The sequence below is a fragment of the Sapajus apella genome, unplaced genomic scaffold (assembly GCF_009761245.1).
Source record: "Sapajus apella isolate SASKATOON/1434 unplaced genomic scaffold, GSC_monkey_1.0 scaffold88, whole genome shotgun sequence".
In the NCBI taxonomy this organism is placed as follows: Eukaryota; Metazoa; Chordata; class Mammalia; order Primates; family Cebidae; genus Sapajus; species Sapajus apella.
Genome location: NW_022437028.1, coordinates 3,121,674 through 3,148,077, shown reverse-complemented (window position 1 = coordinate 3,148,077; position 26,404 = coordinate 3,121,674). Strand labels below are relative to the sequence as shown.

General features: G+C 43.6%; 1 long non-coding RNA gene across 1 annotated transcript in view; it reads right to left on the bottom strand.

The window, feature by feature from the left end:
• Positions 1 to 26,404, bottom strand: part of LOC116534521 — a 56,246-nt gene that overhangs the window by 20,376 nt on the left and 9,466 nt on the right. Inside the window, exon 2 of the long non-coding RNA XR_004261766.1 lies at positions 15,125 to 15,225. This is a non-coding gene — a long non-coding RNA (uncharacterized LOC116534521). The remainder of the gene's footprint in view (positions 1 to 15,124; positions 15,226 to 26,404) is intronic.

The following is a 26,404-nucleotide window of genomic DNA, read 5'->3' as shown; positions in this document are numbered from 1 at the left end:
AAAAAAAAAAAAAAAAAAAAAAAAAAAAAAAAAAAAAAAAAAAAAAACTTTGATAGCATCAGACAGCTAATGCAACCAAGTATTGAAAATCCAAGTGAGCCGTATTGTCTTTTCCTTAGGGCATTTTCTGAATCCCAATTTGAAATCTACAGAACTAGCAGAAAGTGACAGCCTAGAATTTTTGGAACCATCATGGGAATTGATGAAAATGACAGTTCAGGGCATCTGAGACTTCCATGACTGAGGGGTAAGATCCTGGGGAAAAGGAACAAAAGAGACATCTTGTTCCACTCTTCCCTCACGGTTATTTGCTGAATCTGAAGTCGAACAAAAAGCTGATAAACATAACATAAAATTGTGACTAATTAGCAGGCTCACGGTGCTAGAAACATAAACTTACATTTCACACAGAGCCAAGAAGTTGAAGAAACACTCGTGGGCGCTTACCAATTCAGACCCAAGCAAGAGTAAGGACAGCCCCAAACAAATCAGCTTATCCAGAAGCTTAAACCTAAGCTCAAATCATTTCAGGCCCTGAATAAAGGCACTTATATCTATTAACCAGAGTAAGTTTAAATCGTCTATGGAAGAACAGAGCATAATTCAGAACCTTACAACTTTTTATGCAAAATGTCTGGCAATGAAAAAATTACCTTGCGTGCCAGGAGACATGAGAAAGTAAATGACCAAACTCCCAGGAGAAAAACTAAAACAGAAGAAAGAAACAGACCTAAAGGTGATGCAGCTATTAAGGCAAGAACTTTAAAAGAACTGTGATTATACGTTTAAGAAAATAAATGACAAGATGGAGAATTTCAACAGAATATTGGAATCTATAAAAATAACCAAAAAGAAATTCTAGGACAAAAATAATAGTAATGGTTAAAATTAAAACTCAGTAGATGGTTTAACAGTAGATTAATACAGCAGAGGAAAGGATTCATATGTTGAGAGAGAGCTTAGTAGAAAAACACACAGACTTAAACTCAAAGAAAACATGCTGAACATTACAGAAATGAGGCAGTGGGGCATATGAGACATGGTAAGTAGTTGAACATACTTAAGATTCCTGGAAAGAGAGAAAAGAGAATGGGACAAGATGTTAGAAGAAATAGTGGCTGACAAATTTCTCGGACTAATAAAGACATCAAGCCACACACACATTGAGAAAGCCTTCTGGCTTCCTATCAGGACAAAAACAAAGGCTGCCACATGTAGGCACAGCATAATAAAACTCCTGGAAGCTAAAGAAAAACTCAAGAACAGTCAGAGAAAAAAGACATGATACCAGTAAAGGTACAAAAAAACAAAAGCCTGAGAGCTGTTCTTTCAATAGAAATTATGGACCAAAGACACATGGAAATGGACTTTAAAAAAATTATTTCTAGGCCTGGCACAGTGGCTCATGCTTGTAATCCCAGTACTTTGGGAGGATGAGGCGGATGGGTCACTTGAGGCCAGGAGTTCGAGACAGCCTGAAAAACATAACAAAATCCCATCTCTACTAAAATATATAAAAATTAGCCAGGTGTGGTGATGGGCACCTGTAATCCCAGCTACTCAGGAGGTTGAGGCGGGAGAATGTCTTGAACCGAGGAGGCAGAGGTTACAGCAAGCCAAGATCTCACCACTGCACTCCAGCCTGGGTAATAGAGCAAGACTCTGTCTCAAAAAATAATAATAATAATAATAATAATAAAACTGTGCTTATTAGGACCATGAGTATGAGCACAAGGCTAGACCAGAAATAGACCAATGGAATAAAATGAAGCAGGCCCAGGCATACTGGCCACCTGACCTGGGATGAACGTGCTGCAGCAAAATCCTTCAGCTATCATTTCACAAAAGACGGTATCCAAATGACCAGTAATTAAGTGACAATTGCTCAGTATCACTGGTTAACAGAGAAACGTGTATTAGAACTACGAGATACCTACTGACGTGGTTAAAGTTAAGGATGAGTTCATGTCCTTTGCAGGGACATGGATGAAACTGGAAACCATCCTTCTCAGCAAACTAACACAAGAACAGAAAACCAAACACTGCATGTTCTCTCTCATAAGTGGGAGTTGAACACTGAGAACAAATGGACACAGGGAGGGGAACATCACACACCGGGGCCTGTCTGGGGATGGGGGGGGCGGGGCTAGGGGAGGCAGAGCATTAGGAGAAACACCTAATGTAAATGATGGGTTGACGGGTGCAGCAAACCACCATGGCACATGTATACCTATGTAATAAACCTGCACGTTCTGCACATGTACCCCAGAACTAACAGTATAATTAAATAAATAAAACCCCAAAATGAACCATTATAGGCAGTCCCTAAATTATAAACAGGCTTAGAATTCTAAACAATGTTTTACTTGGACCTTGTAATTTGTTTTCTTACAGAAACATTAAGTGCTACTGATAATACATACTGTATGTATTATACGAAGGAAACATTGAAAATTTATAACACAAATTTTTAAAAATATTCAGTTATAAAATAAAACAAGTAGAAAATATACTAAATTCTTAAATACATATAACTCTGCAATCACAGTAATTAAATAAAAATACATGAAACAAGTTAATAAGTTGAAAAAAAATTGAGGGGTAAAAAGTGGCAATGTCACACATTGGTGAGAATGTGGGGCAGCTGGAATTTTCAGTCTGCCGGTGAGAGCATCGTTTGATACAACCACTTTGGAAAATGTCCCATCGCGTATGGGGAGGAGAGAGGGCAAGGAGTGACAGCAGAAATGGCAGTGAGACTCCATATGGTCCTGCTACTTAGCATTAAGAGCCAAGGGGACAGCCCTCTTATACACCAGCTACTGGGAGGAGGAAAAACAGTCCGCTCAGTCTTTCTCCCCGGCTCAAACTTGGGGTTTGATAAATCCCAGTAATTAATCTTACTAAGAAACACCTGATTTCCTGGGAATAACATGTTCTTTCTTTCTTTCTCTTCCTTCCTTCCTTTCCTCCTTTCTTCCTCTCTTCCTCTCTCTCTTCCTTTCTCCCTCCCTTCCTTTCTCTCTCTCTCTCTTTCTTCTTTTCTTTGAATCTTCTCTGTCACCCAGGCTGGAGTGCAGTGGTGTGATCTCAGCTCACTGCAACCTCCATCTCCCGGGTTCAAGTGATTCTCCTGCTTCAGCCTCACAAGTAGCTGGGATTACAGGCGCCCACCACCACGCCTGGCTAATTTTAGTATTTTTGGCGGAGACGGGGTTTCACCATGTTGGCCAGGCTTGTCTCCAACTCCGGACCTCAGGTGATCAGCCAGCCTGGGCCTCCCAAAGTGCTGGAATTACAGGATTGAGCCACCACGCCTGGCCATATTTAGCTATTATTGATTATTTTCTAAATAAACCCTGAAAAATATTTCTGCACCACAGGTGGGCACTCCTAGAGGGGAAGACACTGATAATCCCACCTAATTTCTTGTTAGTGCACTCAAACTAAATTCTTCCACCCCACTCCCCCAGATGTGGCCATCCTACATCAGGCTAAATCTCACGACATCCCAAAGATGTTGTGTTCCTACGATCTGATTTCATAGGTTCACTCCATTCTTAGCCTCTTCCTCACAGGGTGTTTCTATCCTGCGATACGACTCAGGAACATCTGCGCAAAATTCATGAAGCCAGTTGTTGGAATTCATTGCGCTTGTCTGGCAAGAAATTTAACATTTCAGAAGCTTTAGGGAAAATTGTGTCAGGTCAGAGAATATTCAGGATAATGGATTTACAACATCGCTGTTCAGTGTAGCCTTGCTTGGTTACTAGATCTGTAAGTTGTTACTTAAAGATAAATTTTTCAGTTTGATTTAGTTTAAACATTGCCTCTGAGAATCGTACACATTCCCAGAGGCCACAGCACAATCAGTACAACTTAAATACATTGGGCATGTTTGAATCGATACATAAATGCCTGTCTCCACCCACTCAAGCATCATGTGCACGGAGTAGACCCTGGGAAATGTCGTAAGAAAGACTTCAGAATTATCACCAAGCAGCAGAAAATGGACTTCCAGGGAAAACGTAAAGTAGAACACAGCAGCTACTGTGAGATGATGAGTCAGGCATACATCAAAGATACTGGACACAACCGGGCATGGCTGGTGGCTCATGCCTCTGATCCCAGCACTCCGGGAGGCCAAGGTGGGTGGGTCGCTTGAGGCCAGGAGTTCAAGTGGTCTTGAACTCCTGGCTAACATAGTAAAACCCTGTCTCTACTAAAAACAAAAACTAGTCGGGCATGGTGGTACACATCTGTAATCCCACCTACCGGGGAGGCTGGGGCAGAAGAATTGCTTGAATCTGGGAGACAGAGGGTGCAGTGAGCTGAGACTGTGCCAGTGTACTCCAGCCTGGGCAACAGAGTAAGACTCTGTCTCAAAACAAAACAAGAAACAAAACAAGAGAAAAGTACAGGACAGGATGTACTGCCGGGATGCCACTGGAATACAATGAGCAGGCTTTTTTTTTTTTTTTTTTTTTTTTTCTTGAGACGGAGTTTCTCCCTTGTCGCCCAGGTTGGAGTGCAATGGCACGATCTCGGCTCAATGCAACCTCTGTCTCCCGGGTTCAAGGGATTCTCCTGCCTTGGCCTCCTGAGTAGCTGGGATTACAGGCCTGCACCACCGCACTCAGCTAATTTTGTATTTTTAGTAGAGATGGGGTTTCTCCATGTTGGTCATGCTGGTCTCGATCTCCTGACCTCAGGTGATCTGCCCACCTCAGACTCCCAAAGTGCTGGGATTACACGTCTGAGCTACCGTGCCCAGACTCGCAGGCTAATTTTTATAAATGTATGACTACCAGTCACAATGGAATTTGCACATGGATAATTCCTCTGAAGAATTACAAATTAAGAAAATTATCAAGTATTCTTTGTGCTTTTTTTTGCTATAAAGACAGTAGTGCATAGTGGTTATATGTAGCTGGGATGGAAACAGGAGCCACTGTCTGCTCCGTGTCAAGCTGCCTGGGCTCAAATCTTGGGTATACAACATAGTTGCTATGCAATTTTGGACAAGCTGCTTAACTCTCTCTGCATTGGACTCTTAGCCTGTAAGAATGGGAACAAGTCATGTTAGGCGCATATGAATATATGTAAAGCACTTAGGACGCAATTCAACATTTGGTGGTCACCAAGTAAACGGTAGCCATTATTATAACGCAGAGGTCCCGATAAGGCTACTTAAAGATATTCCTTCTCATGGAAATCTTAGAGCTTCATTGCAAAGGAAGCCTGAAATCCCAAAATGATTACAAGCCATTTATGAAAACATTTTAAGGCCCTCCCAAAACCAAGCAGAAGATCCAGAATGTGGTAAATTCTTTTTTTCTTTTTTTTCTTTTTATGGTGGAGTCTTGCTCTCCTTGCCCAGGCTGGAGTGCAATGGTACAATCTCGGCTCACTGCAACCTTCGCCTCCTGGGTTCAAGCAATTCTCCTGCCTCGGCTTACTGAGTTGCTGGGACTACAGGCGAGCACGCGACACCTGGCTAATTTTTGCATTTTTCATAGAGATGGGATTTTGCCATGTTTCCCAGGCGTGTCTCGAACTCCTGACCTCGTGACCCAACCGCCTCGGCCTCCCAAAGTGCTGGAATTACAGGCATGAACCACTGTACCTGGCTGGTAAATTCTTAATGTGTTTTTAATTAATCCATCAATTATTTATTAGGGCTAAGCTGTGTTGTATTTAATGAAAGTGAAGGACATTGAAAATAAAACAGTCTAAGATGATTTCATGAATGAAGGTGGAATGGAACCAAATCTTGAAGAGTTTAGTCACATTTAGATCAGTAGAGACAGGGAAGGCCCTGAAGTTGGGTACGGCACGTTGACAAATGGTTGGAAGGGTGGAATGAACTCAGGACATTCAGAAAGCAGGGAAGAGACCAGCCTGGCTGCAAGGAAATGAGGTATGGGAGAGGAGACAGATTACTCAACAATGAATTGTGTCAGCTGCCAACTTCTAAACCAGTTTGTATACATAGAAACTATTTAATTTTTTAATGCTAGATTTCAGTTTATAAAACAAAGCTTATTTTAAAATCTTATCTAAAAAATGCTTACCAGATGCTGCTTTTAAAATAACCAGGGGTTAGTTTCAGGCATGGTGGCTCATACTTGTAATCCCAGCTACTCAGGAGGTTGAGGCAGGAGGATTGCCTGAGCCCAGGACGTCAAGATTAGCCTGGGCAAGATAGAAGGTCCTCCCTTCCTTCCTCCCTCCCTTCCTTCCTTCCTTGTTTCCTTTTTTTTGACAGAGTTTCCCCTTGTAGCCAAGGATGGAATGCAATGGTGTGATCTTGGCTGACTGCAACCTCTGCCTCCCGGGCTCAAGTGATTCTCCGGCCTCAGTCTCCTAAGTAGTTAGAATTACAGGTGCCCATCACCACACCCGGCAAATTTTTGTATTTTTAGTAGCGACAGGATTTTGCCATGTTGGCTAGGCTGGTCTTGAACTCCTGACCTCAAATGATCCACCTGCCTGGGCCTCCTAAAGTGCCGGGATCACAGGCATGAGCCCGTCACACCCGGCCCCCATTCCTTTGAAATAAACTTAATAAAAATAAATGAATAACCAAGTGTTCTAGTGTGCTCCCTTGGACATTCAAGACCAAACTCCTCCAATAACTTATTTCTCCTTTCTGGCACAGCTATAAGATCCATTTTTCTACGCTTGGGAGAATGCAGTATAAAGGTGAATTGGAATTCTCTTCACATATTCAGAATCATAGGTCATTCAGGTTTCTTGTATAGTGTTTAAAAATTTACCCCCACTACACGTTTAACTATTGGTTAAAATTAAATATGATATCCAACTGATTTGAAAATACCATGATGTAAAAACCTGCATGTGGGCTGGGCACGGTGGCTCACACCTGTAATCCCAGCACTTTGTGAGGCCAAGGCAGGCGGATCACCAAGTCAGGAGACTGAGACCATCCTGGCTAACATGGTAAAACCCCATCTCTACTAAAAACATAAAAAAATTAGCTGGGTGTGGTGTCACACACCTGTAGTCCTAGCTACTTTGAAGGCTGAGGTGGGCGAATCACTTGAACCTGGGAGGTGAAGGCGGCAGTGAGCTGAGATTGCACCACTGCACTCCAGCCTGGGCGACAGAGTCAGACTCCATCTCAAAAAAAAAACCTGCATGTGTTTATGGGAGCTTAATTCATGACTGCCAAAAAGTAGATAGACAACTAAGATGTCCTTCCATAAATGAATGAATAAACAAAATTGTGTTATACTATGCAATAAGAACATTATTCAGGCCAGGTGTGGTGGCTCAAGCCCGTAATCCAAGCACTTTGGGAGGAGGAGATGGGTGGATCACCTGAGGTCAGGAGTTCAAGACCGGCCTGACCAACACGGCAAAACCCCATCTCTACTAAAAATACAAAAATTTACTGGGCGTTGAGGTGGACGCCTGTAATCTTAGCTACCTGAGAGGCTGAGGCAGATTTGCTTGAATCTGGGAGGTGGAGGTTGCAGTGAGCCAAGATCGCGCCACTGCACTCCAGCACAGGCAACAAGAGTGAACTCCCTCTAAAACAAACAAGCAAATAAAATTATTCAGCAATAAAAGGGAGTATGTAACCGAGCCACAAGAAGACATGGATGGTTCTGAAATGCACATTGCTAAGTGAAAGAAGCCAGCCGTGAAAAAACTAGAGATACTATATTTTTTCCATTTATGTGATGTTCTGGAAAAGGCAAAACTATAGAGATTGTAAACAGATCACTGGTTGCCAGAGACTTAGGGGAGGAGGGAGAGCTGAGTAAGTAAAATGCATGAGATGTGTTTTTGGGCAGAACCTATTCTGTTTGATAGTGTAACAGTGGATCCTTGACATTACACATTTATTAAAACCCATAGAATTCTACAACACAGAGAGGGAACCTTAATGCATGCAAATAGAAACAATCATTTAGAAGGTCAGGGGATCCCAGGATGGAATACAGAATATCATGGAAAAAAAATCTAACTGAATTGCAAATGTATTAAACAACCTCATTAAAGAATGTAGAAAGGAAAAGCTACTGAGTCTCAAATTCTGGAAGGGAGCAGGCGCAACGCCTATCCCACAGCAATTGTGTGAGTGGCCCTTACCTTCCCAGGGCTGCTGGGCCAGTTGATCAGATCCACCCCTGGCACCCTAAGAAAATCCTCTCCCCCCATTCCTTCAGGAGGAGCCTTGTAAGTAAGCCAATTCCCCCAGACCCCTCCAAGATCCTTTGCCTGGGCGCTGGGCACATTGTACGTACCAGTTCAGAATGTTTGCCCAAACTACAGCTACCCTAAGCTTCGGCAAAATCCTGGAATATCTCCCTTTGGGTCCTGCAATCGTTTAGGGTGGAAAACCAAGGTCAAAGTCAGCAGACGCACCCTCAGGCAGCGGTGGCTGAAGCACAGGTAGGTCAGTAGACTGCTGTGCCCTCTCTAAGCAGCATGTCATTTTATGTATTTAATTAGTTACCCTAGGGCAGTGGAGAAGCATGTTCTCACAGGCTGTCAACCACCCTGTTCTCTGTGCCAATTGTTTTGAACTGTACTTGAGATTTGTTTTAATCAGGTAGAGTAAGATAACAAATGTGGAGACATCTGCCTTGAAAGATGTTTGTTACTCACAGTCCAGAGAGGAGGGAGCACAGTCCACCATTTAAAAAACCACTTAAAAATTTTTTAAAAAAGAAAATTTCAGTTTAAATGGAGGAGATTTACCCCAAAATCTTCAAACTGCCTTGCAAGGTGACAAGTGCTGTGTCAAGAGTTTGCGCGTGATGCCATGAGACATTCAAAGACATGTCTGAATAACTCCAGCAAAGCTTCTCATCAGAGCCAACATTTAAAGAGCACCTTGAAGGGTAAGGAACAATTTAAAAGTAGAGGCCAGCTTCAGTGGCTCACATCTGTAATCCCAGCACTTTGAGAGGCTGAGACGGGCGGATGACAAGGTCAGGAGTTCAAGACCAGCCTGGTCAACTTGGTGAAACCCCATCTCTACTGAAACTACAAAAATCAGCCGCCTGTAATCCCAGCTACTTGGGAGGCGGAGACAGGATAACTGCTCAAACCCGGGAGGCGGAGGGTGCAGTGAGCTGAAATTACACCACTGCACTAAAGCCTAGGCGACAGAGTGAGACTCAGTCTCAAAAAAAGAAAAAAATAGTGACTCACATAAACAGTATGGATAAGCAACATTTCTCTAACTGCTTTCTTCCACTTATCTCCTGGAAGCAGAAGCAGTGTCTCTAATTAGAAGACTTCCAGCCCTGCACAGTGGCTCAAGCCTGTAATCCCCAGCAGTGTAGGAGGCCGAGGCTGGTGGATCACCTGAGGTCAGGAGTTTGAGACCAGCCTGACCAAGAAGATGAAACCCTGTCTCTACTAAAAATACAAAAGAGCAGCCGGGTATGGTGGTGGGCGCCTGTAATCCCAGCTACTCAGGAGGCTGAGGCAGGAGAATCCCTTGAACCCGGGAGGCAGAGGTTACAATAAGCCGAGACTGCACCACTGCACACCAGCCTGGGCAACAAGAAAAAACTGTCTCAGTTAAAAAAAAAAAAAAAGAAAAAGAAGAAGAAGACTTCCGGATTGCTCCAGAAGAGGGATGTGTGGTTGCCCTTTGAAAGGGCTACCCTGGAACCTGGAGGGTGGGGAAGCCAAAATGAACAGCTGGTGGCAGAGTGACAGGCAAACATGTAACTCTTATTCCTGCTGCAAGCAGATGAAACATGCACTTAATTTCCAGGAAAGTGGATGCTGGGATAGCAGCTGAGGGAAATCAAAGGCTCAGCGGCCCCCCTAATTCACACTCATTGTGTGTAGCCAGAGCAGATGATGGATGGGATGGCAGGGTAAAAATGTCCCCAATTCTTATTGGCACGCTGCTGTGCTGAGGCCAGTCCCATCCCTCTGTCTCCCTCTGCATACATGCCCAGGGCAGCCAAAAATCTGGGTTTGCGCAGGGAAAGAAAATGGAAATATCCTTTTCTACACACGTTCAGGCTGCCCAGGCAGCTGGTACAGACAAGTGACCCACTTCTACCACCTAATCTGTGTTGTCTGTGTTGCTGGGTCCTCCTCCTCCCAGCGACACTCATTGTGATCTATTCTATTTACCCACAAATGCCGAATTTACTTCTGAGGAGTGTCACGTGATACTGATATCCCTGTGTCGAAGACTTTTATTTGAGATGAAAGACCAAACAGAGCCTGGCTTGTCTGATTAGTGCCTGAAGTTCTGCGGTTACTCACAGAACACAGGCAGGGATTTATTGGAGGGTTTTGTTCTTCCCCTCCCCTACATGATTGGGTTACTGAGAGCTAAGATCCTCCACTGAAGCCTGGTGTCCGTTAGTCACTCATCTGCTCTGTGTCACGCAAGTTCACATGCTTTTTTTTTCCTTAAAACTTCACATGATGGCTGGGTGCAGTGGTTCATGCCTGTAATCCAAGCACTTTGGGAGGCCAAGACAGGTGGCTCACTTGAGGTCAGGAGTTCAAGACCAGCCTGGCCAACATGGTGAAGCCCCGTCTCTACCAAAAATACAAAAATTAGCCGGGCTTGGTGGCAGGTGCGTGTAATCCCAGCTACTCGGGAGGTTGAGGCAGGAGAATCACTTGAACCTGGGAGGCAGAAGTTGCAGTGAGCCAAGATCACGCTACTGCACTCCAGCCTAGGCAACAGAGTGAGACTCTGTCTCGAAAAGAAAAGAAAAGAAACACACACACACACACACACAATCAACAACAACAAAAAACTTCTCATGAGCTTCTCCTGTCCTCATGAGCACACTATAAGATGGTTCTCTTGTCCCTATTTCACAGACAGCGAAATTGAGGCTAGCAGCCAACTGGTCGCCTAGTTGGAATTCTATTCGACTATGCTCTTTTCTCTGCATGATTCATTACTATGTTAATTTAAAGTCCAAATCCTTTAGCAGACACCATCCAGGTTCCCTGAAATAAGGAACAACAGAATAACGTCTCAAGTTAAAATTAGGTGCCGCAGGGGTTGATCGTTCTTCCCCTGTTCGTGGTCTTCCAGACTTTCTAGTTCCAGGAACTCATCTGGAGTGTCTGTACAGGTCACAGAGGTTACCATGCATCCATGGTGCCATCAGTCAGCCTAAAAGACCTTACAGGCAGGTCCCATGAGATCATGCATTGGCGAGGACAGGAAGAGCGGAAAGGCACAGTGGAAGCGTCCAGCTGTGACCTTGGAGCAGCTGAAGAGGCAGCAGTGGCTCAGGCTAGGAGGTGGCAAGAGGTGGGTGGGATCAGTGATAGCTAGGGAATTTCAGTGACCTCCAGAAATTCAGGAGCGTGAGCTGCTCTGAGATACCTAAAGGTGGAAGTCATAGGAGGGGCTGAGGGATCAGAAGTTTCCTCTCTTTACCTGATTATGTCTTACTCAATCTTTAAAAGCCAGTTCCAAGGACATTTCTCAAAGTGTTATTTTATTTTTTCGGAACTGGGTCATCTTCCTTCAAGCTCCCCAAGCTCCCAGAGCTCTTACCTTATTGCAATACGGTCCTCTGTCTTGTACTTTGGCTCTCTTTGGTCTTATTTTCCCAGTTAATTTTCCTAGACCAGAAGTGCCTGTGTTAGGTCCCTTTCTCCTTTTTACATTCAGTATCTCCTAGATCCTACACTTATCAAGAGAAGAGACCCCGTTTCAGAATCTTGCCCACAATCTGGCCAGAACGCTTCACACCGTAATGACACGGTGATTCTTGTCTCCTCTTCCTCCACATCCTCCTTCTCTTCCTTCACCTGCTCCTCCTCTTCTTCCACCTCCCCGCTTCCTCCTCCTCCTCCTCCTCCCTTTTTCTCCTTCCTCTTTTTCCTTCTCTTCTTCCTCCTCCTCCTTCTCCCTCTAGTTCTCCTTCTTCTTCCTCTTCTTTTTTATTTTTATTTTTTAGAGACAGAGGCTTGCTTTGTTGCCCAGGATAGAGTGCAGTGATGTGATCAGAGCTCACAGCAGCCTCAATCTCCTGGGCTCGAGCAACCCTCCCACTTCAGCCTCTCAAGTAGCTGGGACTACAGGCACACAATGCTATGCCCAGCTAATTTATTTTATTTTTCATAGAGATGGGGTCTCACTATGCTGCCTAGACTGGTCTTAAACTCCTGACCTCAAGGGATCCTCCCACTCCAGCCTTCCAAAGTACCGAGATTCCAGGTGTGAGCTACTACACCAAGCCATGATATTGTTTTTGAATGAATGAATGAATGCCTAATGAAGGAAGTCAGATGGAGACCAGATCAGGGAACAGAAAGGAGTTCTCATTGGTTCTGCAGCAAAGAAATCACTGCGGCTTTGACTCCACTGCAGCCTTATTTTCCCAGGAGGGTGTTAAGTCTTGCTCATATTGCGAGAACCAAGAGATGGGGGGAGGGAGACAGCCAGTGCTTGTGCATCCATTCACATCAGAGGAAATGCCCTTGACAGGGTCAAACTGGTGCCTGCTGGGCATGGCCTTGGGTACTTGTCATTCCCAAGGCATTCCCCTGAATCAGAAGCAGGGGATGCAGGGAAAGGCACTCATCTCAGAGGCTAGGGATGGAGGGAAAGACTTGTCTCCGAGGCTAGAGGATGGAGGGAAGGGGTGGGGAGCACTGTGGCCAGAGACAGCACCTAGGCCGACTAATTAAACCCTTTGGTATCTGGCCCCCTCCAGCACAAGCAGATTCTCACTGCTGAATCAGCTTCCTGCCAAAACGAGACTCATACTCTTTTTTTTTTCCTGCTTGATTTGCTTAATGGAAGCTGACAGTGAAGTTCAGCCCTGATTGTCAGATTTCAGTAGGAACCTCAAGAGGGGAGAAGGCAGCAGACATTTGAGGAATAAAAATAGCACACATAATGAGATCCTTTATTTAGCTGAACCACTTCTTTAATATTTCACCTCTCTCTCTCTCTCTCTCTCTCTCTCTCTCTCTCTCTCTCACACACACACACACACACACACACACACACACGAGAATTGTGCACACAAACATCTGATATCCACTTAGCCTGGAGGTTTTGCCAGAGTCCTGTGGGGAAGACAGGACATTCATCTTGGATAGTAGAAATGTGCCAAAGGGATGTCTTTTTTTTTAGATGGAGTCTCGCTCTGTCTCCTAGGCTGGAGTGCAGTGGCATGATCTCGGCTCACTGCAACCTTCACCTCAGGGCTTAAGCGATTCTCCTGCCTCAGCCTCCCGAGTAGCTGGGATGACAGGCATGCACCACCACACCTGGTTAATTTTTTTGTGTTTTTAGTAGAAACAGGGTTTTGTCATGTTGGCCAGGCTGGTCTTAAACTCCTGACCTCAAGTCATCTGCCTGCCTTGGCCTCCCGAAGTGCTGGGATTACAGGCATGAGCCACCACACCCGGCTGGGATGTCCTTTAAGGCTGAAGCTGAGAACATTCCCCAACATTCTTCCAACTGGCCTCCCTGCTCCCCACTATCTTTCAATAGATCCATTTTCCAAAGGGTGGCCTGGGAAATTGGTCTGGATGGCAAAATTAAATACATGGGTTGGTAGTGCCTGTGACCTTGGACAGACCCTTGACGTTCTGTGCTTCTCATTCAGTAAAATGAGGTCTGGAGGGTTTGGTTTATTTATTGAAGCCTGAGCTGCTCATCACAGACAGCTGCAGTAGGACTTACCTCCTCGATGTGAGAAGGAAATAAGATGGCACAGGTAAAGCCTCTCTCTACGCCCTGCCATGTGGTACAGGGACTACAATGTCAGCTCCTTTCTTGCTTTGAAGTGTAAGTTTTTGTGACTTTACAGGGAGCCGCCCAGTATTTCTAAGTATCAGAGTTGAAGCTCTAGCTCTAAAAAGGAAGCTTGGAATCTAAGCATGGAAGCTAACATCAGTAAGTGCCACATGTCACGCATTGTACCCCTTTAAAAACAGGGTTTGTGGGCTCACGCCTGTAATCCCAACACTTTGGGAGGCCGAGGTGGGTGGATCACAAGGTCAGGAGATCGAGACCAGCCTGGCTAACACAGTGACACTCCATCTCTACTAGAAATACATAAAATTAGCTGGGTGTGGTGGCGCGCACCTGTCGTCCCAGCCACCCGGGAGATGGGGTTGCACTGAGCCGAGATCACGCCACTGCACTCAAGCCCGGGTAATAGAGTCAGAATCTATCTCAAAAAAAAAAAAAAAAAAAAAACAAAACAAAAAAAACACCAAACAAAAAAAACAGGGTTTGTTTGCCTGGCCAGTAATAAACAGCTCTCCATGAAAACACAGGTTTGATTAAGAGGATTTTTGTCACTTGTCACAAAAAAGGAGGACACTGGGAGTGTTCTCTAAAGCAGCGTCTCCAGAGGGAAAGTGACAGGAGGGTTTTATGGGGTGATGGGGGACAGAGGGTGCGTCATCACAAGGAGAGGAGGGGTCCCAGTGGTGCAGGTGCGAAATCCGTCATGCCAGCACATAGGTCGCATGTGATGGCAGCCGAGCTATGGCACCTCCCAGGGTGAGGACTTCAGCACGGTCACAGGGAACGTTCACCTAGGTTTATCTCTAAGTTGCTGGGGTCTGTCAGGAGCTGTTTTGTTGTTGTTGCTGCTGTTTGCGTTTCTGAGATAGTCTCACTGTATTGCCCAGGCTGAAGTGCAGTGGCTCACTGCAACTTCCATCTCTTGGGTTCAAGTATTCCTCCAGCCTAAGCCTCCCAAGTAGCTGTAATTACACACGTGCGCCACCACGCCCGGCTAATTTTTGTATTTTTAGTAGAGACAGGGTCTCGCCATGTTGGCCAGGCTGGTCTCAAACTCCTGACCTCAAGTGATCCGCCCACCTCAGCCTCCCAAAGGGATTACAGGCATGAGCCACCGTGCTGTGCCCAAGAGCTGGTTTTAACCAACCAGGTCGCTGCATTCTACACTGAGTTTAGGCGTGCAGGAGGCTGTGAAACAGGCTGACTGCTCAGGTCGACTGAAGTCCCTGGAGACCCTCCCTGTCTGCTTTCAGTACTATCAATATCTAAGGGCTTCACAGGTATTAATTTGTGTAAACCTCATCACAGCCCTGTGAGACGCAGTCTTGTCCCACCTTACAGATGAGGAAACTGAGGCACAGAAGAGTTAAATACCTTGCTGCAAGTTGTCACAGTGAGTCCGTGCTGAACCTCTGCTGCACACTTCTGACACCAAATGTGTGTGGGTTTTCCACATCCAGCAATTCTCCAGTTCTCTGTGTAAGGGAAGCAGAAAAATTCCTTTTTAAAGTTTCCTTTCAAGTGTGCAGATAACTTTGTTAAGCCTTATCCTATGTAGCTGTGAGACATGCCATGCTTACAGGCACGTAGTACATTCTATGTCCTGTACTTTAGCCAAAATATCTGTGCTGGACGTGCTCACAGGCACGTCCCAGCTCTCCATTGCTTTTACCTGTTTAGAAAAGTTTTAAGTTGTTAGGCCAATCGGGTTTTAGTTTAGACTGTGAGGTCTGGCTCCAGGCAACGGAGATCAGACACAGCAGTAGGGACACCCCAAATGCATAAGGGATAAATTTGTGTGTTTCCCTTTGTTCACTGTACTCCCCTAGCAAGATGGCTGGCGAGGGTACCCTTCCTGCAGCCCAGGAAGTAAAAATTGCATTGCTGAAAAATCCTTTGTCTCAGTGCTGATTTTTCTTTGTGGCACAAACCATCTATTTCCAACACTGTGGATACCAGTTTCGTGGTTCACATGCGTTTACTGCATTTGTTGATTTATTATAAAAGATTTATTTTATCATTTTATTTCAGCTGTTTTGAGAGAGCAGGCGGTTTCTGGTTACATGGATAAATTTTTTATTTTAAGTTCTGGGATACATGTGCAGAACATGCAGGCTTGTTACATAGGTATACCTGTGCCGTGGTGGTGGTTTGTGGCACCTACCAACCCATCATCTAGGTTTTAAGCCCCACATGCATCAGGTGGTTGTCCTAATGCTCTCCCTCCCCTTGCCCCCAACCTCCTGACAGGCCCCCGTGTGTGATGTTCCCCTTCCTGTGTCCATGTGCTCTCATTGTTCAACTCCCACTTATGAATGAGAACATGTGGTGTTTGATTTTCTGTTCCTGTGTTAGTTTGCAGTTTGCTGAGAACGACAGCTTTCAGGTTCATCCATGTCCCTGCAAAGGACATTAACCCATTCTTTTTTCTGGCTGCAATGGATAAATTCTTTAGTGGTGACTTCTGAGATTTTGGTGCGCCCATCACCTGAGTAGTGAGCCAATGTGTACACTGTACCGAATATGTAGTCATTTATCCCACACCCCGCTCCCACCCTTCCCCCCTGAATCCCCAAAGTCCATTATATCATTCTCATGCCTTCATGTCCTCATAGCTTTCCTCTCATCTATCAGTGAGAACATATGATATTTGGTTATTTGATTTTGCCTTCCTGGGTTCCTTCACTTAGTAATAGTCTCCAATTCCATTTAGGTTGCTGTGAATGTCATTGCTTCATTCCTTTTCATGGCTGAGTAGTAATCTGTGCTGTATGTACACTACATTTCCTTTATTCACTCATTGATTGATGGACATTTAGATGGGTTCCATATTTTTGCAATTGTGAATTGTGCTGTTATAAACATGCAGGTGCAAGTATTCTATTCCTATAAGGACTTCTCCTTTGGATAGATACGTGGTAGTGAGATTGCTGGAACAAACTGTAGTTCTGCTTTGAGTCCTTCAAGGAAGCTCCATACTGTTTTCCACAGTGGTTGTACTAGTTTACATTCCCGCCAGCAGTGTACAACGTAATAATGAACAGGCAGATGAACAGATATGTGGGGCAAGGTCCAGAAGGGTTCTGGAAACAGAAGCTTCTATTCCCATGCAGTTGGGATGCACCACCCTCCAAGCACACAGAGCCATTCATCAACTCAGAACTTCTCTGGATCTCATAGTTCAGGGACTTTATGGGGGCTTCATGACATAGGTTTGATCAATTATTATTAAGTTAATCTCTAGCCCCCCTCCCTTCCTGAGAAGATAGAAGCACAGCTGAAAGTCCCAAGCTTCTAATCATGCTGGTCTTTCCCCAGTGGCCAGCCCCCATCTTGAAGTTCTCCATGAGCCCACCAAGAGTTGCCTCATTAGAATCAAAGATGCTGTCATCACCCAGGAAACTTGAAGGGATTTAGGAGCTCTGGGTAAGTTGCTTCTCTCACCCCCATCACTCAGATAACTGCAAGGGTTTTAGGAGTTCTGTGCCAGGAACCGGGGGACAGAGACCATGTCTGTGTTTCTTATTGTGCCACAGTGTTCACCATAGAATACCAGGTACAGAAGCACGGATGCAAAAAGAAGAAAGCCCAATAAATGACTCAAGGAACTTGGACTTACTACTATCTGTCGACCCGTGTATATGCTCCTAACATGGCCATGTGTGGGAACCACACAAACCACCACTTGAGACACCTGCATTTCTCACCACGGACATCTTCATGGCTCTGTTGATTGCTCCATCAGAAATAAATCTCCATTCTTACTTGTAGGATTCTGAACCCAAAGTATCCCCGGCAAACCCACCTACTCCTTTCCTTCCCCACTGATACGCTTTAGCTCTGTGTCACCATCCAAATCTCATCTCCAGTTATAATCACCCTGTATCTGGGGAGGGATTTGGGAGGAGGCGATGGGATCATGGGGGCGGTTTCCCCCATGCTGTTTGATCGTGAGGGAGTTCTCACAAGATCTGATGGTTTAAAAGTATTTGGCAATATCCTCCCACCCACCTCCTGCCGCCTTGTGAAGAAGGTACTTGCTTCTCCTTCACCTTCCACCATGATTGTAAATTTCCTGAGGGCTCACCAGTCATGAAAAACTGTGAGTCAATTAAATCTTTTTTTCTTTACAAAGCACCCAGTCTTAGGTAGTTCCATGTAGCCATGTGAAAACGAATACACCCACCCTACAAAAAGGATACTCTTCATACACATTTACATTTGTGACTGTTGAGAAAAAATTTGTAAACTCACGCTCTACTCATTGTTATGCAAAGCCACCAAGCCGCTCACATTTTCCAAGTGTATCTGAGTGACATTTAATTAATACAAATATTTAACTCTATTTCCGAAAAGCAGGCATGGTTTTTATTATTCACCAGTTTCCCATTGTCCGCGGAATGGGAACTCTGAAGACAGAACAAATAATAAGGATCCTGACAGGAGGAGTTCCCCAACCTTTACTCACTTCATGTTCCATCTGCTCCACCACCAAAGTGACAGGAAATTGGCCAGAGGGCTGGAGATAAGACTCCAACAGCAAGAGAAGTCCCACTCAATGAAAACAGTGGGCCCCAACCAGCTCGTCACCTGTCAGTCAAGCTCCCTACCTCCCTGCTCCTCCTACGCCTAGTATTCTATGGTGAGTGCTGTGGCATAGTAAGAAACATAGCCATGATCTCTGTCCCTGGTTCCTGAAACAGAAGTCTAGAAATGTTTGTAACTTCCTGAGTGATGAGGGTGATAGAAACATCTTACCCAGGGTTCCTAAATCTCTTCAAATTTCTTGGGTGATAACAGCATCTTTGGTTCTAATGAGCCAACTCTTGGTCGGCTTCTGGAGAGCTTTAGGATCGGGACTGGTCACTAGAAAGACCAAGCCATGCTTATAACCTTGGAATTATCAGTTCCATTCCTACCCTCTAGGGAAGGGAGAGGAGCAAGAGAGTAAATGAACAATAATTGATCAAATCTAGGTGATAAAGTCTTCATAAAGTGGTCCAACAGCTTCTACTGTCTCCCTGTGGTAGAAGTGAACTGATCTTCACCAACACTGCTACAGAGATCCCAGAGAAATCCAAATAAAACTAAAAGAATGTATATATCCAACTCTTAGGGAGGCAGAAGTGGGAAGATCGCATGAGCTCAGCAGTCAGAGAGCTGCCTGGGTATCATAGCAAGATCCTGTTGTTCACAGAAAAGAGAAAAAAAGAAGAATCTCAGCTCACTGCAACCAGAAAGAAGGGCCATGGATGTGGGGGGGCTGTGGTTAATGGTTGAGGGGTCTCAATACATTGCAAGAACATGAAAATCAGATGAAAGAAGTAACTGGATGGATACAACAGAAAAATCCCCAGCCCAGAATATGCTAAAGAAGAAATGGCATTGTGTGGGAATTAGTCTCCTGGGAAGAGCTCAGGACACACCCTAGACTAGAGGTCTGGGAGAAGAGAGGTTGGCAGTGAGAGGGGAGGCTGAGCAAAGAACTTCATTGAACGTCTATCTGTTCTCCAAACAGATATGACACTTAGGCCGTCACTCTATGCTTGGTTCTTGTAGAAGAGAAACTAGTAAAGTTCCAAGATGGAAGCCAGGCAGCAGGTGGACTGGAATGGAGAAAAGACTTTGGGAGTTTCCAGGAAGGTTTTTTCCAGTAAAGAAACTAGATGTGACGGGGGGTGGTGGCTCACGCCTGTAATCCCAGCACTTTGGGAGGCTGAGGTAGGTGGATCACCTGAGGTTGGGAGTTCGAGACCAGCCTGACCGACACGGAGAAACGCTGTCTCGAGTAAAAATACAAAATTAGCTGGGCATGGTGGTGCGTGCCTGTAATCCCAGCTACTCGGGAGGCTGGGACAGGAGAATCGCTTGAATCCAGAAGGTGGAGGTTGTGGTGAGCCGAGATTGCACCATTGCACTCCAGCCAGGGCAACAAGAGCGAGGCTCCATCTTAAAAATAAATAAATAAATAAATAAACTAGATGCACCCCGATAGCTAGAATTATAGACAGACTGGATAATTTTGGTGATATGGCAAAGACATAATAGTATTATGTCAAGAAAAGGGAGGAAGAAAAGAAGGAAGGTAGGAACTTCAAGTTGGGGGAAATATCAGAATAAGAAACTCAGGACTAAATATAAAGCAAAATAAAACAGGAATGTTTCCGAACCATGAATAGTGTTTATAAAAAGAGAGAAATCAATTTGATATGCATGCTAAGAACATTTATTCTTGGGCGGCATTACCCCTTCAAAATGAAATGTCGTCCTGGATTACTACGTGGCTCTGCAATCTGAAACACTGACGTAGTCACGATGAGTAAATGTCTTTGTTTTTCCTTTTGCTGCTGTTTTTTGTCTTGGATAGGTTTGGTTTTAGATTTAGAAATAACCTATGGAAAAAGTAAAGAAGTTTTCCTTTTGGTTGTGAGACACACCACCTTTGTGGTTTCCATCTTGCTAGTGTAAAAAAAGTGATATTATGGCTCAAAAGAGGCTGGAGAACAGAGAGAAGGACGGAAGAAAAAAAGAGAAAGGGATGTGATTGCTAAAAGCCTCAACTTTGATGGGCTGGAGTCAGCACTCCACCAAAGTTGAGGCAATAAGAAACAAATGTCTAAGTATGTTATTTAAAATTTTAAGGGGTGGCCATGAATATAACTACAAAATATAAATATCAAAAAGTACTGCCTGAGCACGGTGGCTCACGTCTGTAATCCCAGCACTTTGGGAGGCTGAGGTGGGTGGATTACCTGAGGTCAGGAGTTCGAAACCAGCCTGGTCAACATGGTGAAACTTCGTCTCTACTAAAAATACAAAAATTAGTCGGGCATGGTGGTAGGCACCTGTAATCCTAGCTACTCAAGAGGCTGAGGCAGGAGAATCGCTTGAACCCGGGAGATGGAGGTTGCAGTGCGCTAAGATCATGCCACTGCACTGCAGCCTGGGCGACAGAGTAAGGCTCTATCTCGAAAAAAACCAAAAAGTAGGATTGAAGGAGTTTCGGGGCACAGCATGGATCTACTCCAGGGAGTGCTGTTTTGCTGTTGTGTTCTATAGAAAGCAAAGGCATGGACCTTGGAGGTAAGGGACCAACATTTTTCTCTTCTGTATCAGAGAGTCTGTATATAATCTTTTTGACTGATAAATCACAAAATATTGATATTAGTGTATTATCTGGAAGAGAAACAAAAAACAGGAGTTAAAAGTTGTAATTTCTATTGAAGGAGAAGCCTGTTTCTTTGTCATTAAAGACCTTTTGAACTCTCCGGTATTTTTATGTGTACATTTGATATATTCATTAGAATTTAAATCTCAAAAATTAAAAGATCATTCTAGCAAACAAAATCTAAAAGAAAAAAACAATGTGAGCATTACATTCTCTCGTGGGAAATTGTGACTCTGCTCAAGATAACAGATTCATTTGCTTTAGACCAAATTTGAGAATCTTAAATTTTGCACACGACCTGAATGTTCACAAATTAATAAAAATGCACCAGTGACTCTCGCACTGTACTTTTGACCTCGATCTCACTGCATGGGTCACGTGCTTTTGCAGAATCTTCTCATCCCTGGTCCAAATCACCATGCAGTCAGCTTATCAAATAACCCTCCATCTGGTCTCCCTCATGAATCACACTCAGAGCCCCATCGCTTAAGAGAAATTCATTTTTCTGCTCCTGTTCCTTTTCCGTGTGAGATTCTGACCTTCAGATATCATATAAGTTCATCTCATATAGAGGCTTCCCGGTCTGACTTTAATTCCCTTCCCTCCTTGCTTCCTGCAGTTATTCCCCACTGCCCACTCGCTCCTGCTGCAGTCATCGGCAAGTCCATCTCTGACGCTCTTTTATTTCTTCCAAGGCCAGTCAGGTAGCAGCCTTCAAAGCCACACCAATGGCAAAGAAAGAGAACGGCTAAGAAGCGCAGGTATTACTTCCTCTCTATTATAGACAAGAAATCAAGCTTCATAAAATTTAGGTACCTGCTCTGGTCACACAGCTGTTAAGGAACTGCGAAGTTTGCTAGATGCAATTTTTCCTTTTAGAGACAGGGTCTCACTGCATTATTGCCCAGGCTAGGCTGGAACTCCTGGGCTCAAGCAATCCTCCTGCCTCAGCCTCTCAAAATGCTGGGATTACAGGAGAGAACCACCACGCCCAGCCCCTAGGTCCAGATTTGAAGTCTTGACTATTTAACTTACTGTGTCTTTTTAAAATGTAAACCCACAGTGCAATTCCTTTGCGGCTAGCTTTTAATATAGGTAACTGACACTAAATAGGAAAATAGAGTTGAATATTGCTGTATTCTTTTTTATTTAAATTTTTATTTCCATAGGTTATTGTGGAACAGGTGGTGTTTGGATAAGTTCTTTAGTGGTGATTTGTGAGGTTTTGGGGCACCCGTCACCTAAGCAGTGTATACTGAACCCCATTTGTAGTCTTTCATCCCTCATCCTCTTCCCACGCTTTCCACCCAAGTCCCCAAAGTCCACTGTATCATTATTATATACAGTGTAAGCTTTGCATCCTCATAGCTTAGCTCCCACTTATGAGTGAGAACATAAAATATTTGGTTTTCTATTCCTGAGTTACTTCACTTAGAATAATAGTCTCCAGGGCCGGGCGCGGTGGCTCACACCTGTAATCCCAGCACTTTGGGGGGGCCAAGGCGGGTGGATCATGAGGTCAAGAGATCGAGACCATCCTGGCCAACACGGTGAAACCCCGTCTTTACTAAAAATACAAAAAAATTAGCTGGGCGTGGTGGCGCGTGCCTGTGGTCCCAGCTACTCGGGAGGCTGAGGCGGAAGAATCACTTGAACCCAGGAGGCAGAGGTTGCAGTGAGCCGAGATTGTGCCACTGCACCCCAGCCTGGTGACAGAGCAAGACTCCGTCTCAAAAAAAAATAAAAAAGAATAATAGTCTCCAATTCCATCCAGGTTGCTGTGAATGCCATTACTTAATTCCTTCTTATGACTGAATAGTATTCCATCATATATATACACCACGGTTTCTCTATCCACTTGTTGATTGATGGGCATTTTTGCTACTGCGAATTGTGCTGCTGTAAACGTGGGCGTGCAAGTGTGTTTTTCATATAATGGCTTATTTTCCTCTGGATAGATAACCAGTACTGGGATTGCTAGATCAAGTGGTGGTTCTCCTTTTAGTTCTTTAAGGAATCTCCACGCTGTTTTCCATAGTGGTACTAGTTTACGTTCTAACCAGTTGGCTTGAAGTTTACATTCTAACCAGGGGGCTTGTAAACCAGCAACTTGGAGCTGATACTACATGTCGGGAATGAGAAAAAAAACAAAAAAACAAAAAAACAACTTCCAGGATTCTTTCAGGGACCTGGGGTCTGATCTTGGTCCTATGAGCAATTAACTCATTTTGCTTGCATTTTTCTCATTTAAAAAACAAGATGATTTACTGGATAATCATTAAGTTCTCTTCCAGCCCTGAATAATTTATATTCCAGAAAGAAATAAAGCTCATTAAAGTAATTTTCAAATTCAGATACCTTGCAAATTGCTGAGGTGAATGAGGTGGAAAAGTGGATTTAAGGTTAAATGTAAGACAATAACTGAACTAAAGGTAAAATTTTCATATCCTAACACGTAGCTTGATAATGTTCAGTACGCCACTATAACGTATTCGTCTGCTTGGGGTGCCATAACAAAATGCCACAGGCTGGGTAATGTATAAGAAACAGAAGTTGGCCGGGCGCGGTGGCTCAAGCCTGTAATCCCAGCACTTTGGGAGGCCGAGGCGGGTGGATCACGAGGTCAAGAGATCGAGACCATCCTGGTCAACATGGTGAAACCCCGTCTCTACTAAAAATACAAAACATTAGCTGGGCATGGTGGCGCGTGCCTGTAATCCCAGCTACTCGGGAGGCTGAGGCAGGAGAATTGCCTGAACCCAGGAGGTGGAGGTTGCGGTGAGCCGAGATCGCGCCATTGTACTCCAGCCTGGGTAACAAGAGCGAAACTCCGTCTCAAAAAAAAAAACAACAACAACAAGAAACAGAAGTTTATTTTTGACAGTTCTGGAGGCTGGGAAGTCCATGATCATGGTGCCAAAAATGTAGGTTTTATTCTAGGACCTCGTCTTTGTTCGTGAGTAATCACATCTCACTGCACACTCATATAGTTTCTGGGATAAAGACGTCTCTTTGGTGTCTTTCTTTTTTTTCTTTTCTTTTTTTCTCCCTGTCTCTTTTTCTTTCTTTTTTCTTCCTTCCTTTCTTCGTTTTTCCTCCTGATAGAGCTACGTTGTCTCAAACTTTAGAATGCATAAGGACCATCTGCAGAGACTGCTTAAATATATAATTTAACTGTGAAATTAGCTCTCAGATTGCTTGTGACCAGAGCAAAAAAAGAAAACATGCTGGTTATATACCTTCCAGAGTCCATAAGGAGCTTTCCTTTATAGAAACTAAATTTTTGCCATTAATTCATTCTAAAATAAGTGTCAATGAGAAATGAATGAATGCTACTTTTAACAAAATCCTGATAGTAACAAAGCCATTTCTCAGAGCATCTCTCAATACGCTGTAATGTCAAAACAGAATCAATAAAACCATTATTCTGGAATTATGGATTATAGAATGTTCTTAAATACATGTAATTTTGTTATTCCAAATGCATGGAATAATTAAAACCAGGTTAACAAAGCATTGCCTAAAACCTGTGGGCAACATGCTTTTAGATAAATAAGGCATTTGTGATAAGCATGACTTTTTTTTTTAAGAAATGATACTTCTGCAAAGCTTTTTTAAAAAGTTGTTTTTCTTTTAAGTAGTTTAATCATTCTCTGGGGGCTTTGGTTTATACAAGTAATTTGCATAGAAACTCTTTGTTTTTGGAGGCCCATGGGTTGTATTTGAAGTAGGAATGTTAATGAGAGAGGCTGTATCAGATTTGGAAATACTATGTTCCATACCTTTTCTATTTAGTGTATGTAACTAAATATAGTTTGCAACCAAATGTATCCAGATGCCTATCTCTGTGGTGACTCTTCACACATAGTGAAAGGTCTTATTGACAAAATACTCATGAACTTTCACTCTGAGATAACAGGCTGCAATGGATGGGACATAGTTCTCCAGTCCTAAGGTTGTTTTTTTTTTTTTTTTTTTTTTTTTTTTCATAATATTGGCTAAAAATGTTCCCAGACAATTTTCACTGGTCTTGATATTATATATCTCACCCCTTGTTCAAGCCAAGGAGTTTTGCAGAGATGAGGGGCAGGGAAAGAAAACAGTAGCAACATTCCATTATGTTTGGTTTATGGATTTGTTCTACTTAGGGCATCTCAGAGAAGCTCTTTTTGATACGAGCCATAACCGATTGCAAATTAATGGACTATGGAAAAGAATCCAAAGAGAGTGAGACTCGATCTCCACTGAGCTGAAACTATCCTCTTGGTATCAGCTTCACATAATGTGAATGCATTTCTGCTGTCATGTTTCTTATTTCCCAAGAAGTAGGATGAAGAGGTGAAAGCACCAGCAGAAAGAATAGGTATGCCTTTGTGTTTAGCAATTACGTTACTGGGTGATGTTGCCTGATTTTAAGCCACACGAGTAAGAGGGTGGGTTCTGCCACCCTTCCAGGAGAGATACTTGCATTTCCTAAATTTTTGTTATCTGGTTGAATCTAGTCACTGAAACTGAAAGTGTTCACAGATTACGTTTGTCTCCCATTGACATGGATTGGCCACAAAGATTTGTGATGGGGTACAAAAGCATCCACAGGCTCATATGATCTATTTTTAGATCAGGACTGTCTCATCAGATCTCATCAGTGGAAGTCCAGCTCAGAATCCAGTGTATACGATCACCCCTAACTGCACTAGACATTCCACAGACAAGTTCATCTACTTGATCTGAGTTATCATACCTACCCAGCCATCTTTTCACCCACTCACTTACTCGAGAAAATGTAAACGCTGTACTGGGGGAAATATAAAACCAAGCCTCATTGTACTTGTCCTAACCCTTTATCCTACAGAATTTATATTAGACAGCGAGGGAGAATGCAGAATAATTCTACTATTCCAGGATCTGGTGGACAATATCAGCAACTCTTTTCATATTCATGAGGATTTTACAGACTTGAATTATGTTTTCTTTGGCTTTCCTATCTAATTCTAATCCTTTTTATGTTCCTCCCTAGAAGCTGTTCGAATCATCTAATACTCAACTGGCAGAAAATCATTCCAGACCCAGTGTTTCAGGGAATCAAAGAAATCCAGGATAAAAGAAGCCCAGATTCTCTAATGTCTCCTGTCAGTCACCTTTCCTAGTGCTCTCCACTTTCAAGTAGCTTCTCATTGATACATCCAGGCCAAAAAGACCTCAAGCTTCTGCTACACATAATGATGCCAATTTCATTGAATGGATCACTGAAATCCAGTTATGGTACTATAAAAGTCATTATTCAAGGTATTTACTCTAATAAAAACACATTCTACTTACCTAACCAAATGTTTCCAAATCAAAAATAGTATTTGACAAAAATGAGTGTACATGGACTTCCAATTCTAATCAAAATTAAGTAACAGAGGCAGTATTAGCTTTTCTGCCTGAAATTACAACAACAACAAAACAAAACAAAACAAATATATATTTAAAAAGCAACGGTT